Source organism: Lepidochelys olivacea, assembly GCF_965140295.1.
Source record: "Lepidochelys olivacea isolate rLepOli2 genome assembly, chromosome: 1".
Classification (NCBI taxonomy): Eukaryota; Metazoa; Chordata; order Testudines; family Cheloniidae; genus Lepidochelys; species Lepidochelys olivacea.
This window is the reverse complement of record NC_140411.1, coordinates 46,649,853-46,664,788: the sequence shown is the minus strand read 5'-3', so window position 1 is coordinate 46,664,788 and position 14,936 is coordinate 46,649,853.

Sequence of the window (14,936 nt, the reverse complement as noted above, 5' to 3'; positions counted from 1 at the left end):
GCTATAAAACAGAAACAAGTGTTGCAATTAAAATGTTTTATGTCTGGGCTGTAGTTAGCAAAAGTCCACCAGCAAAGATTTCTTTCTTGGCTGGGTGTTTGTTACGCAGCCCTAGGAGAGCTCGTGCTACATTGAATAACCCTGGTTGTCACCTTAATTTCTTACTCATGCATATAAACAAATTCTGTTTGTCTTAGAATCATAGAAGATTAGGGTTGGAAGAGACTTCAGGAGGTCATCTAGACCAACCCCCTGCTCAAAGCAGGACCAACACCAACTAAATCATCCCAGCCAGGGCTTTGTCAAGCCAGGCTTTAAAAACCTCTAAGGATGGAGATTCTGCCACCTCCCTAGGTAACCCAGTGCTTCACCACCCTCGTAGTAAAATAGTGTTTCCTAATATCCAACCTAGACCTCCCCCACTGCAACTTGAGACGATTGCTACTTGTTCTGTCATATGCCAGCACTGAGAACAGCCGAGCTCCATCCTCTTTGGAACCCCCCTTCAGGTAGTTGAAGACTGCTATCAAATCCTCCCTCACTCTTCTCTTCTGCAGCGTAAACAAGCCCAGTTCCCTCTGCCTCTCCTCGTAAGTCATGTGCCCCAGCCCCCTGATCATTTTCATTGCCCTCTGCTGGACTCACTCCAATTTATCCACATCCTTTCTGTAGTGGGGGGACCAAAACTGGACGCAGTACTCCAGATGTCACCTCACCAGTGCCGAATAGAGGGGAATAATCATTTTCCTCGATCTACTGCAAATGAGTCTACTAATGCAGCCCAATATGCCATTAGCCTTCTTGGCAACAAGGGCACACAGCTGACTCATATCCAGCTTCTCGTCCACTGTAATCCCCACCTTCTTTACTGCAGAACTGCTGTTTAGCCAGTCAGTCCCCAGTAGCGGTTCACGGGATTCTTCTTGTCCTAAGTGCAGGACTCTGCACTTGTCCTTGTTGAACCTCATCAGATTTCTTTTGGCCCAATCTTCCAAATTGTTTAGGTTACTCTGGACCCTGTCCCTACCCTCCAGTTCATCTACCTCTCCCCCGAGCTTAGTGTCATCTGCAAACTTGCTGAGGGTGCAATCCATCCCATCATCCAGATCATTAATAAAAACGAACAATGGGCCCCAGGACCGACCGCTGGGGCACTCTGCTTGATACCGGCTGCCAACTAGACATTGAGTTGTTGATCAGTACCCGTTGATCCCGACAATCTAGCCAGCTTTGTATCCACCTTATAGTCCATTCATCCAATCCATACTTTTTTAACTTGCTGGTAAGAATATGGTGGGAGACCGTATCAAATGCTTTGCTAAAGTCAAGATATATCACATCCACTGCTTTCCCCATATCCACAGAGCCAGTTATCTCATCATAGAAGGCAATCAGGTTGGTCAGGCATGACTTGCCCTTGGTGAATCAATGTTGACTGTTCGTGATCACCTTCCTCTCCTCCAAATGCTTCAAAATGGATTCCTTGAGGACCTACTCCATGATTTTTCCAGGGACTGCTGTGAGGCTGACCAGTCTGTAGTTCCCCAGGTTCTCCTTCTTCCCTTCCTACACCTTGCTCAGTCTGTTACTTCATGTGTTATCCATCGTGGATTCTAATCTGATTTTGCAGTTAGCATTTTTTAATCTACTGACAAAGTTGTTGGGAACACTGGGGCATGGCCACTAGGTAACTCGAGGGAATGGAAGACCACGAGTGTCGATGGGGCATGGCCACTAGGTAACTCGAGGGAATGGAAGACCACGAGTGTCGATGAAGCCCCCTCGCACTAGGCCCCTGTGTCCCTGCCCCCCCCCCTGCCTGGAGGCACTCGCAGCAGCTCTGTGTGCTAGGCCCAAGTGTCCTTGGCCCCCCCGCCTGGAGGCACACACAGCAGTTATGCTGAGAATCTGCAACAGTATGTTGCAGAGTCAGACTGCCTGAAACTAAGCAAGGCCAAACAGGGGAGATATGGAAGAACAATGCTGAATAAAGCAGCTTTATGTATAGTTTAACAAATGATACAGAGAATCAGGGAACTAGCTGGAAACTGGATTGGCTGGCTATATGGATACTTGGAGCAGCTTGCTATTGGATAAGTATGCTGGAAAAAAGGATGTATAAAAGCCTGTGTAACTTCCTGCTCTGTTGTGCAGGATTTGAGATTTTATTCTCCCTGTACCTTTTTGCAGCTGCAAATAAACTTTTCTGCTTCTCCACCCCGTTGTGATTATTGGGTGTAGCACACCGGGTAACAAACCACTCAAGCTGTTGTTCAGCCTCTCGGCACTGGGTGCCGGCAACAAAGTCATTCAGTTCATTGTCAAACTTTTAATTTTAAGACCATACTACTCATATACAGAAATGAATGTCTCTACATAGAGACTTTTAAAATCAATTAGCCTTCCAGGAATACATCATTTTGTTGGTGAATAGATAGGTTGAGTGTATAACTCATCTTCAAAAGAGGACACAGATTCTGAGTGTTTAAACTCATCCCCTTCTAGTAGCTTGGGTTTGTTGGTAACTCAAAAATAATAGTACAGCATAAACCTCAGCCTAAACTTCCTCACAGAGCTTGGCTGTTTCTCCAATGGATTTTCTCCAGTATTTGCACTGTCCTAGTTTCCAGAGAGCCCTTCTCACATCCCTTATATGCAGGGCAAGCTGCACCTACCACAGTATCTCAATAGCAATCAGTCAACATATCCATGCATGGTTCTAACTTCTGCTAACAAGGTAAGGCAAAAGAAATTCCTGTTAGAGGAGGGATGATGGGAAATCATTAGTATAAATGTTCCTTTCTTGTCCTATCCCAATAATGCTGACTAGTGCAATATTTGTAAAACTGGAGGCTCACAAAGCTTTGGGGAATTACTGAGCTGGTCTCTGAGAGGCTCTTTCTATTAGCCAGTGGTCCACAGAGGGAAAACATTGAAAAAAATCTGTGGAGTAATAGGTTGTTCTGATCTGAAAAATGTATCCTAAATCGAAAGATTTCCAATAAGTCTGCCCCTGCCCTGTAGGGGACTAGGGTTTGGTTTCTACGCAGTTCCTCTCTCATTGGGTTTTGAAGCACTTAGCCCCTAAGGGAAGGGCATTCCTCTTGTCATACCACAGTGATTGCTTTAGTTGATTAGGCATCACTGTTCAGAGACTCCAAAGTGCACCCCATTCTATTGTCTCTGGACTGAAGATTTGTGGCTGCCACCCAGGGCCTCAAAGAGTGAAGGAAATGACAAGACTCAGCATTTCCTCAGGTTGGGCTAAGGGTCTTGTGTTTGCTATTTGATTGGCAGACCTGAGCTCAGTTCCTAGCTCTGCCACTGATTTCCTGCATGACTTCAGGTGAGTCATTAACTTCTCTATGCCTCAGTTCAGGGATGATTAATAATACTTCCTCCTTTTTCTCACCCATCGTCTGCCTTGTCTGTTTAAATTATAAACTCTTTGGGGCATGATTTGTCTCCTGCGTGCGTGTACAGTGACTAGCACCACATGGGGCCACGATCTTGGTTGGGACTTCAAGTTGTACAAATAATACATTTATATTATTATTATTATTTATTTATTTATTTTATTTATTATAGTTTATTATAGAAGTTCCCAGAAGATAGCAAATAAACTTACTTTTTATTCTTACTTGCCAAGAATAGTATTTGTTTAATTAAAACCGTCTTTCTGTTCTGCGCACCATCACCTTCCAGTGTATTTGAAGCAATATCTCTGTCTCGTTAACAGGAGATTTAAAGAATACTGTAGGTACTGAAACAGTAGGGTGAATATAAAATGAGAGAGAGTAATAGAGGTGGGACAGAGCTGGAGAAGGTGAGATGAGACTAACTGTATCTCTATTTGCTTTCATGAGATTAGAATATATACTGGTATTGCCCTTGATTAAGGGACAAAAGGTTTTACATTAAAAGTTTCATGCTGCCAGGTGAGTACAAGCTCTGGAGGGACCTTCCTCTATATGAAATATTAAAAGGGGAAAATATTTTTCCGGCAGGTGACAGCAGGAGAAATTGTCCCTCTCCCAATGCCTGAGGTAATTTCAGGTTTCAGAGTAACAGCCGTGTTAGTCTGTATTCGCAAAAAGAAAAGGAGTACTTGTGGCACCTTAGAGACTAACAAATTTATTTGAGCATAAGCTTTCGTGAGCTACAGCTCACTTCGGCTCATGAAAGCTTATGCTTAAATAAATTTGTTAGTCGCTAAGGTGCCACAAGTACTCCTTTTCTTTTTAAGGTAATTTCAGTGGCATTTCAATGAATTGATCCAGCACAACTCAGCATAGGACTTTTCACTTTCTGAATGTTAAACGGGAATTGTGTTTCCCTTCAGTCTGATAAAGAAAGCTTGACAAATATTTAGGGACTGATCCCCCAACCCTTACATTGACTAGCACTTGAGGGTGCCATTGAACTCAGTGGAACCACTTGTGTGTTTAAGTATTGTGACAGACTGACAATACCCTAAAGAAACCTTATGGAATTAACATAAACTTCATTGAATTAAGCTAAACCTTACTGAATTAGGGTTAATACCTTTGGGTACATTGTATTAGAAATGCAGCTGTGTATGTGGTGTTGCAGTGTATGTACCTTCCCTAGTTGGGAGGTGATGAACTTCCTTCCTTATCAGCCTTTGAAGCATCCCCTAGGGAGATATGCATGTACTAGCTCAAACTGGATTCTCCAGAGACCAAAAAAGAAAAGATTTTTGGATAAAAAGACTGGGTTTAAGATGACTCAGGGCCTTTTTCCTGATCCAGCAAACAGATGGGACCCTGGTCCACAGAAGTCCAGGCCCCAATCCTTAGGAGAGGATTGGAAGGATTGGGCCTCCTGAGGCCTCATAGGGTTGTGTGTTTATTCTCAGCTGGAGCTGTGATGAACTTTTAACTGCAAAGAAACCGATTGGATGGGATGATAATTAGTAAGCTTATTAGCAGACATGTAGGTTTTTAATGTTTTCTCTGTAATGTTTTTTACCTTAAGAATAACGTAGGCTTGTTTAGAAAGATTTGTATTGTAACTTATATTTCAGTTATCAGTCTCTGCAGAGAAAGCAAGCAGGTGTCCTTGGGCAATCTGTCTGGGCTGGAAAATACACAGTGAAGGCAGGAAACTCTGCAGAGATGTGGGTCTCCACCCAAAAGTGATGACAGCTGGGGACCTGGAAGCCTGAGGTTGGGTGCCCTTGCTGACCCACAAAGGGGACATACAGGTGCAGTTGCCCTAACCTGTCCAGAACTACTAAGCATCAATAAGGATTTCAGAATTGGGCCTTCAATGAATTTCCAAACAAAAACCAAGATGAGGGTTAAAAGTATATGTCAGTAACCTGCAGAATACATTATAGGAATGTTTCCAAAGCCAAGTGTTAGAAACCCAGAACTTCAGAGTTAAAGTTAAATTGAAAATAAATCAAATCATTTTGAGGTGTGGAAATGCACCATTAGGACACCCAGATAACCTTAACTTTGCTCTTTAGTGACACCATGCAATAACCATCTATTTACGATTAAGATGTTTTAGGGTTTGTGGTTCCCGATTAGATTGAGCTGCTTTGTAAAGATGCATTCATCTTCCCCCACATTGTATCGCTGTATAGCTTCCTGCTGTTAATGTGCCTTCTCTGAAACTTGCCACCACCTCATTGTTTCCAACGAACATGAAATCAGTGGCCATTTTTAAGAGCAGCCTGTGACCTGAATCCCCTTGAGAACAATGGAAGATATACACCTCTCTGTGGGTAAATTGTGACCCCAATTCATTGAGAATGATGGGTAATACCAGCCATTTTGAAAGCCAGCAATTCTACATAGTATTCTCTGTTGTAGATATATTATTCATCAGATCCTGCTGAAGGAGAAACTTTTAGTTATGAAGAATAACAAGGAAAAATTATCAATAATCCTATTAGGAAAACACAAAGCTCCCCACTCTTCAATGTAGCCTATGCACAAGATTTCACTATAGGGGAAATCTGAAGCATCTGTGGTGTTCTATTACAAAGTTCATTCAGAATTCCAGACAAAGGAACAAATGGTTTGACGCTGGGTACTAAATTCCATAATGGGCCAATTTTAAAATTAATTTTAACTAATAAACTAATTAGCAGATTTACTTGTAAATTCTCAGAAAACTCATTTGGCTCAAAGATCAAATGTTATAATTTTAGGGATGATACTCTTTAGTTTTCATACATAATAAAGTGATCAAATCCCTGCTTTCAATGCAAAACTCAACTCATCCTTAGCTATGGAACCATGAGCTTGTCAATAAAAATAATAATTAAATTTAAAGTGTCGTGAAATGAGAGCCCAAAATTTGACCCATTACTTTTTTGTAAAGACCATATAATTCTTCACATACATTTTCACCTCAAATTCTTCACCATAATTTTTTATTTTTAAATGATCGATGGCATCAGCCTGGCACTGCAGTCCTGCTCCAACAAATCACTATATTATGTGTGTGCAGTAGAAATGCTGGATTGGTGGATATCAGTATGTTAACAAATATGGTGCCAGATTCTCAGCTGGTATAGAGCAGTGTAGCTTCATTGCTTTCAATGAAGATACATCAGTTTACACATGCAGAGACATAGACCCCTCATGTTCAAGTCTTGGGGGGTTATTATAAACGTAAGTGAGGAAAAGAACACTATCTGAAAAAGCTAAGAAAAAACCCAACAGCATCCTTTTAAGAAAATACATATGGAAGAAAGAAGAAGGGGGAAGAGATGTGATTATTATTTACATTGAGAAGGATCAACTTGGCCCTCATGTGAAATGCTTCCTATATTTATTATATTGCCTTAATCCACTGCACTGTTTTCTACAGCTTAGATCTGGCTGTGAGATTGGAGAGCTCCCCCACCGCCCCACCCTGTACAGTACTATCATTTGTATCATTCCCTTCGTCAGTGCATTAAGTCTCCCTCTCTTTCTAAATTAGAATGCAGATTGTTTGCCTCACAGGTAGGTGATGGCAGATGAAATATATTTGAATTGTGTAAACTAGATACTGCTGGTAACTAGCAAGTAGGGTAATATTTCCTGGATCTCTCTTTTTACAGAATTATGGCTGGCTGGTAATGATGTCAGTATCCTTAAAAGACCTTTATAGGGATTTCTGTTAACTACAAAAACACATTAGGAAGAGGACAGAGTTAATCAGTTGGGCTTTCCTGCTGCTCTATTCAGCCAAGCAAGCTGACTTGAACAGATGTTTCTGTTTTTAGGCCACCAGAAACTTTATAGACTGCCTTTCTCTTCTGTCTGAGAAGCACATAAATGGAGTGAATGTGTACTGAAGGCACATTTTCAAAACAACATTATTCTGGCAGATAAATTTTTCTTCTGGCTCTTGCCTAGTAGGTAGGTCTATTTTAAGTATTTCTAGATATACAGCTCCCACTTACATAGAAGAAATCAAGAGTCAGAAATCAAGATACTGTGTGTTCCTGAAGATACATATTTTTCTTACTCATCTTGCCCCTTTTAAGCAGATTTTCTCCTAATTTCAACCTAGTCTGTGGGTCCATAATCTCCACTGCTGCTTGCAGGGCTGATGAGAAGGGGGATAAGGGGGGCAATTATATCAGGGTCCCAAGATTGGGGGGTGGGGGCAAAATGTCTGTAACATCTGTGTAAATAAAGTGAAATAGGAGGGAGTGGGACCCCGGCGAACATGATGTACTGCAGTCCCAAATTTCTCTCGACAGGCCTGGCTGCTTTGTCTTGGGGACAACTTCGTTTGAGGAGATGAAATTGATGCTGTCTCCACTGCCCTCTCTGCAAAATGTTTTCCCACTTATATGAGAACAAGTCATGTGAACAGTAGCTTCTAGCCACTATATTCTAAAACATATAATGTATCATGCGAAGTCTTAATAAAGTACTTTAGAGGGATGTAAAAGTACCAACAATGGGGAGAATTGGGTCTGCTTTTGAGTTTGAAATCAAAATTTGAATACCACTCACATGTCTGAGGTCAGAAATATTATTTATTGTCTATATTACAATAGCATTTATTGGCTCTAACAGCGATTAGGAAACCTTTGTGCTAAACACTGTACGACCACGTACTAAGAGACCGCTCCTGCCATAGGTGCTGGAACTAGGGTGTTGGGGGTGCTGCCTCACCCCCTGGCTTGAAGTGGTTTCCATTATATACAGGGTTTACAGTTTAGTTCAAATGATTCTCAGCACCTCCACTGTACAAATTGTTCCAGCACCCCAGCTCCCGCCCCAGAGAGCTTATAGTCTAGACAAAACAGAGGGAAGGGGAACTGGCACAAAGAGATGAAATGTCTTGCCCAGATTCACACAGCAGACAGTGGCTGAGCTCAGAATATAGTTCAGGTCTCTCAGTCCAATGCCCCATCGACTAGATCAGGCTGCCTCCTTTGTTTGGATGTTCGAGTCTCAATGCCTGAAACCAGAGACTTGTGTTGTATCTTGAATACAAATTAATCACACTGCCCAAATGATACCAAAGCTTGTCTGAAAAGAATGTATCTAGCGCACCCAGTACAGGGGTGTTAGGAGAGTCTTGTGGCCTAGAATAATGGGTACCAGACTGGGAATCAGGAACTCCTACAATTTAACCTTGGATCCTCCGCTAACAACTTCTGCGGCTTTGGGCAAGTCGCTTAATTTCACTGTAAGCTTCTTGAGCTACAACAGTTTTGGGTTTTGATGCTGTGTTCCTTGCACACACTGGGCTCCTGTAGAGTTTAGTAGGACTTTTAAATGCACTCTAAATGCAGGACTGAGAGCCTCTAGTTCCAAACATGACCAAAGGGCTAAATTGGCCATGTTTTGGAAGGGCACTAGTTCAGGAAGTCTGAGATATGGATGGTTGGACTCAGCCCGCATAATATAGTGTAGATGCTGGAGCCCTGGGTTCCATAGGGAGCAACGATTCCTAACTGGGGTTACAAATGAGAGTAGATGCTCAAGCCCTAGCTTAACCAACTGGGATCTGCTAACTCAAGTTCTACTAACTGGGCTTACATTGCACTGTAGACATACCCACAGATCCCCGCCCACACCCAGATTGCCCCACACAGAACCCTCTCACCCCACACCAGGATTCCCCCCCAGATTAAGCCTCTCCAAACTTGGATCCTGCTGGGCTGAGCCTGCCTGCCCCACACCTGGATCAGGGGCCAGGGCTGGGCATATGTGTGAGCCCCTGTCCCTCTCACTCTCTATCTTGGTACAACTGGCACAGAAAAGCAGCACCTCGAGGTGTTTCTGAGGCAGGCCCAGCCCTTGCGCTGTGTCAGGGTCAGGTGCAGCTTCACTATCGAGTCCAGGGGAGGATGATGGGGCTGCAGTGGCCTGTGCTCCCCACTACCATGCTGGAGCCTCCACATTTATTTATTGACAAATAACATTTGCAGAATTTTAAAATATTGTGCGCAGAAATTTTATTTTTTTGGTGCAGAATTCCCTCAGGAGTAACCCTGGTGTACAGTCTGTTTATTGGGAGAAAGGAGAAACATTACAATTTCACACATCCTTTCATGACACTACTAGCCTCCCATAATGATTATTCTATTGGACCATAGCATTATTAGTTTCAGAGTAACAGCCGTGTTAGTCTGTATTCGCAAAAAGAAAAGGAGGACTTGTGGCACCTTAGAGACTAACCAATTTATTAGAGCATGAGCTTTCGTGAGCTACAGCTCACTTCCTCAGATGCATATCACGATATGCATCTGAGGAAGTGAGCTATAGCTCACGAAAGCTCATGCTCTAATAAATTGGTTAGTCTCTAAAGCATTATTAGTATAACTGCTCGTTCATCAAATGGAATTATGTCTGTCAATAATATGTTGTAGATGCAGATATCAACACTTGACTCAGATGCTTGTTAATGATCTAAATAAGCAAAGTCGCTTCCCTTTCCACCACAATTAATAGACACTTGTGTAATTCATTTAATTGAGGATATGACCCTACAGATACCTACTACTGTAAGTAGTTGTTGTTTATGTGAGTTGTCTCACTGTAGTTAATAAGGCCTACTCATGTGAGAAAGAGGTGTGGCATTGGACCGTTGGAATCTGATTCAAAGCCCTTTGAGATCAATGACTCCCATTATTAATAGGCTTTGGAGCATATCCTTAACTTGCAGCCTTTTCAAGGCAGGAACCTGATGTCTTACATCTCTCTAAAGCACCATGAAGATCTATGGGCCTGTAATAGAGCCGACTCACCCGCCGGTGCCTCCTGCCGGTTGTCCCTGGGAATTAGCTCATCAGCCTCTGAAGTGCCCTCTACGGTATGGTGATCCGCCTTACCGCCGGCCCCAGTCCCTCCCAGGACCCGGTGCCTTCTCCCACTGGGGTGCTGCCCCCTGGCAGTAAACTCCAACAATCCCTGAGGGTCTCCTCTCCCCAGGGAACCCTTACCCACTACCCCCACCTCGCCTCAGTCTTGGCTACTGCCAGTCATCGCTTAGCCCTGCTCCCTGGGACAGACTGCAGTGTATCAGCCAGTCATCACAGGTGAGGGGGCTTGGATCTTCTGCCTCTGTCTACCCGTGGGCTGCCCCCTTGCAACGCCAGTACCTAATAGGCCCTAATCTAGGCCTCGCAGCCTGGGGGTTTCCAGGCTCGAGCTCCCCTGCTTCCAAGGCCTTCCCCCCTCAGCCCTGCTCCAATCTAGGTATTCCCTCGGGTCCCTGCAGCCAGGCCCTTCTCTCTCTGAACACAGAGAGAGACTTTGGCTAAGCTTCAGCCTAGCAGCCTCTTTAGAGGCCCAGCTGCGGCCATTTCCCCAATCAGCCTAGCTTCTCTTGCCCTCAGCCCTGGCTCTCTCCCAGGGTTGGCTTTTAAGCCCCACAGGGCAGGAGCAGGTAACCATCCCGCTACAGGGCCATTAAAATATTCGTCCTCATGGGAAACTAATACAGCCACAAGAGTATGTGAATTTATAATGTTTCTTTTTAACGTGTAGACTTTCTCTTTGGAAAGACAGCCTTCCTTGACAGATTTGATCAGCTGTACTGTGTGAGTCATACATGCAGAAAGTTTGGAGTTACATAGATAACCTCCCCCAGTAATAAAGATTCCAAACCTGAATGGGGCTTTAATTTCAAATGTTTGTAACAATAAACATCTAAATGACTTAAGAAAAGAACCCAGATGAAAAGATAGGAGAGAGATTTGGACAAAGAAATTGATCTGGATCAGTGGGTCTCTATATGTGAAAGGGGATATCCATCTTCAATTTGTGTAGCTCGTAAAGAAATTCTTTTATAAATTGCCACATAGGTGGTATTTGACTCCAGATAAGTTTCATCATATTTTTGCTACTAGGGAGGTGCTATGTAGGAGGGATTGCAAGAAGAGGGAAACATACTTGCCCGTGTGGTAGTTATTTCCAGGAATTAGTTTTGGGAGGAAATTATTAAAGAGATTAATGTTTTATGAGAAAGTTACAGGTTCCTAGAGATCCCATGACCTGCTTACTTAGTGCTTTAGTAAAGGATCTACATGTTTTAAACAGAGCAACAAATTACTTTTTTTTATTTTTAACAGCAAGACTTTGACTTGTACATGACTGGAAAAATGTGACCCCTCTTCCTCCTGTGGAATAGTGATATAGTAAAATATGGACTGTCCTTGTGTACATACTTGGTGTGACATCTTTTCTATTACAAGAGAAGCTCCAGAAAGCGCAAGTGTTTAGAGGTGTTGTCACCCTTTTTACCAATTCAGAGGAAAAGGGCTCCCCAGCCAGCAAAACAGAATCTTTAGCCAGATTCTTTGAATATTAACCTGATCCTGAATAAGTAATAAGTAATGTATGATTAATATTTTATTGTAACTTTGCCTTGATAAAAAGTTTCAAGAAGATGATCTCAATATATTGTGATAGCATTAGATTTTTTTTCCCCTTAAAGTCAACCATATATAAGAGCTGTAAGCTTCTTGAGCTACAACAGATTTTGGTTTTGATGCTGTGTTCTTTGCACACACAAGACTCCTGTAGATTTCAATAGGACTTTTAAGTACACTCTAAATGCAGGATTGAGCCCCCAGTCTTTTAAAGGTGTTGCCTAAGGTTTTCGTTAGGTATAGGAATTGGATTCATATTGGACCTGGGTGCTGGAACAGTTTTTATAGTGGGGGTGCTGAGAGCCATTTAACCAAACTGTAAACTCTGTATATAATAGAAACCACTTCAAGCCAGGGGATGCAGCAGCCCCCCCGGCACCGCTAGTCCCAGCACCTACGTCTTGGACCCAATCCAGCTCCCATTGAACGCAATAGTAAAACTCTATCTGGCTTCACAAGTAGGGTGGTAACGTTTGCGCTGTCCGCCGTCCTGTGCCCAAATCCTGAGTAATTAGGCTTTGTGGAGGGAGTTAAGCAGGGACGAGGAAATGGATGCAGATCATAGGACACTGACCCTCCCAGCCAAGATATTTTTCAGGTGTCTGTCACATTTTTATCGAAGTGCCAGTACCACGCAGCACCGAAACCATAGGCCAGCTGTTTAGAAGGCTGTCTCCCACGCATGAATGATAGCGGAGGGTTCCAACGATCTTGAAGAACACGGGCTATTGTGGAAGGTCCTGACTGCAGCAAGAGAGGCAAAGTCTGAGGTAGCTGAGGTACAGTGTACTGAGGGTTTTGAAGGCAAGGGCCAGAACTGAAATTCAGTCTGGCTTTCAATGGGGGGCCAGTGTAGTGTTTGGAGCTCTGGGGTGATGACTCTGTAGGCAAGCTGCTGCATGTAGAAGCAGCTGGAAATTTTCCAAGGCTGTCATTGTCATTCCCGGTACAGTGTTCTGTAGTTAAGCCTTGAAGGGGGGCAGGTCACAAATGAGTTGATAATTGGGCCCAGTCAGCACCTGGCAGGACGAGGCATAGCTTCCAGGCCAGTTGTAGATGGAAGAAGGCATTTCTGGCAGCTGCTGCTGTTTAGGAAGCCAGGAGCAGCAGAGTGTCCTGGAGAACCCTGAGGCTGCAAACTGTTTTGATTTGGCTGCGAATTCTAGTTTATGGGCTGGAAAAACAGCTTCTGCCCTTCTGCCTCCATGTGGCTTTCAGGCCATTGGATCTGCATAAGCCTAAATCTTGGGCCCATTCTTCTGCATGCCAGTGTATTCAAAGCTGGTGCAGAGACCCCTATGCATGGCTACCTTACCTGTTGCACCCACCTCAGCACAGCCTCTGGCTTAACTGGTGCAATGGGTATTGTACAGGATGCCTGTGCCTGCATGAATCTCACCCCTTATGAATGAACAGAATTTCTATTCACTGAAACTCAAAAGCAGTTGGTTGAACAACACATCACTTTAGCAGTGACCAAATGCCTGTGACCCAACTACATCTAGTTTGGGCCTTAGAGGCACAGCCTTGAATAAGCAGCAGCTCAGAGCTGCTCCCACCTGACGGGCAGCTCAGAGAGAGATTGTGCCTGCTGTGATGGGGGTGTGCTGTGAGAATGGTGCTGGCTGTTCCCTCTGGGCATTTGGCCCACTCTGCACCCTTGCCCAGTTTTGGATGAGGTGTGCCCCTACCTGCACATGAAGGGAGAAATTCTTGTGTGGGACATGCAAGAAGGGGAAATTTCTTGGGCCACCATCCAATGCAGCTGAGCAAGGGCCTGCCACAGTGTAGCCTACTGTTTCTCAGCCTATTTACTATTGTGGGCCACATATGCAGCTCTCTATCTGTTATGTGGACCACATCCACACGATATATATATTACCTGTATGGCCCTGAGGATGTCACATGGGCCGCAGCTGTATGCTGATTGGGCCTCAAGTGGCCCCCAGGCTGCAGGTTGAGAACCACTGAGCTCTAGCTTCAGTGAGAATTTGGCCTGAGTGAAGCTTGCAGGATTAGGCCCATAACTCTGTATTCTTGAAGGGCCAGTTTTCTACAAAGACAGAAATGTGGTGCCATCACCATGAACAACTGGAATTTATTTTTGAAATTTAAGAAAAATATCATTTATTCAGTAAAATTCAGGTAAAGGTTTCTCAGCTGTTCCTTCAACTGAAAGCAGGAATCACCTGTGTGGTTTCATTGAGGGCCCTGACCCATGGCAGGCCACTCCCATTAGGGTGAATAGCATGAGCTCCTCCTCTGTGTTTGACCCAAATCCTGCAACTGGCTGAGCACATGAGCGGCAGCATGCACAAGTGCAGCCAGCTGCTGTATTGGGGCCTTACATGTTGGCCCCAATGGGAGCAGAGTTAGGCCAATGCTGAGTTCCTTGAAAACCCTACCTTGTAATCTTAACCCTACTGTAAATCTTACTTTATTTGTAGTATGAAGGGAAAAAAACATGGTTTCTTATCGAGATCAAACAGAGGCACCTAGTGGCAAGAAAAAGAAATTCTGCTTCTAACTTGGGGTTGAGTGATTTAGTGCTCTTAATTTAACAGCAGCTGATATATAAAAAAGAAAAGCCTTTATCCTAGTTTTCCCTTTGAACTGGTTTAACCCACATGGCAAAGAAACATTTATTACTAGCTATCAAGATTTTATAGTTCTCTAACTTGATCTACCAACTCACTTACTGGAAGTAATTTACTTCTATACCTGGTTTGGTTTGGGGTTCTTTTTTAAATCGCTATTGTCTGGACTGCTAAAATTCATCTATATTGACATGGTTCCACCTTTGGTCCTAGTTTTATTCTAGCAAGACTTGGTTTTAGAAATATAGAAGCAAGACTCCAGTGACATTGCAATGTCAATCAGCTGCAATCGCTAAGCCCTGGTCTACACTAGGACTTTAGGTCGAATTTAGCCACATTAAATCGATGTAAACCTGCACCCGTCCACACAATGAAGCCCTTTATTTCGACTTAAAGGGCTCTTAAAATCTATTTCCTTACTCCACCCCTGACAAGTGGATTAGCGCTTAAATCAGCCTTGCCGGCTCGAATTTGGG